Source organism: Myotis davidii, unplaced genomic scaffold (assembly GCF_000327345.1).
Source record: "Myotis davidii unplaced genomic scaffold, ASM32734v1 scaffold573, whole genome shotgun sequence".
Taxonomy (NCBI): Eukaryota; Metazoa; Chordata; class Mammalia; order Chiroptera; family Vespertilionidae; genus Myotis; species Myotis davidii.
Genome location: NW_006285997.1, coordinates 281,737 through 282,930, shown reverse-complemented (window position 1 = coordinate 282,930; position 1,194 = coordinate 281,737). Strand labels below are relative to the sequence as shown.

Genomic DNA, 1,194 nt, shown 5'->3' with positions numbered 1-1,194 from the left:
CTTTGCTTCTGGTCATGCTGTTCCCTCCTCCGGGAATGGCCTCTTCTTCTTTCTGTTCTCATTTCACATCCAGCCTTTCCCAGGAGGCCATTCTGACCGCTCGAGCCAACGGAATCTCTCACTTGCAGATGATGGCGTTAGACCGGTGCTTTATTTAGTGCGAGAAGAAAGCTAATGCGGTCTAATTGCAGAGTAACTGGGAGGGAGAGACAGACACAGAGAAATAAGAATGCGGCCTCATGAGGCAGCACTCAGAGCTGCTACTAAGTTGCTAAACCTGGTGCTATGGCTTTCCCTCAAGGTTGAGCCATAAACATCCCGGACCTGCTGTTACAGGGACTTGACTTCCTCCTTGTAGTTTTCGCCCCTTCATTTGCATATTGGAACTAACCAATCCCTGTGGACCGAGCCTGATCCTTCATTTGCATGAAAGCATCACCCGAGTGGTTTTGCCTTTAGAACCTCTCTGTCTTCTCCCCGGAGTGCTGTGGGGTTGCTCCCTAAATCCGAGCCTCCTGGGCTGCAGCTTCTTTTGCTCAAATAAATGCTTTTATATTCTTATTTACCATCTGAAAGTAATGCTGGTCGAAAGATTTTTCACAAAAAAAGCTGGACATCTAGGTTTTCCTGTAATGTTACCTTATCTTCCGGTAAAGCTACCAGTATTGTGAGCCAAAAAGCCCACGGGCCTGGGCGGCCGGGTGGAGGGGACCGCTCCTGACTCCGTTTCCAGTGAGCGCCTGAGTGACCGGCCCCCTGCGGTCCGTGTGCAGAGGTCTCTGTAATCGCTGCTTCTGGAATTGACGTGACCCTGTAGCGCCCAGGAAGCTGGCGAGACTGATTGGTATAAAGAGAGAAGTTGAAATGACAGACCCCTATACTTACACGTCAGAGAGCAGGTCTCCGCTATGAAAGTAGCCACAGGACCCTGCCCAGCCTCAGGTTTGGGTGGCATCATAGTTAGAAAGAGCCAGAGAGGTCCCCTGGCTGCTGCTCCCCAAACTCCTCCCAGCTGGTAGCAAGGGCGTCACCTTGTCTTTCTCCCCAGCCTCAGTATGGGACAGGGCCTGGCCCGGCTGTCAGCAGGCCTCCCGGGAATACCAAGGCCCCTACTGCTTCCTAGAGCTGCGTGTCCCTCACAGCTGACCCGGCTGCAGCACCCAGCCCAGCTTTCATTTCCCCTGCAGTGGGTTT

The 1,194-nt window shown here is 52.8% G+C and overlaps 1 protein-coding gene across 1 annotated transcript in view; it reads left to right on the top strand.

The window, feature by feature from the left end:
- VOPP1 (vesicular, overexpressed in cancer, prosurvival protein 1) overlaps window positions 1-1,194 on the top strand; it is a 25,317-nt gene that overhangs the window by 302 nt on the left and 23,821 nt on the right. The window lies entirely within an intron of this gene.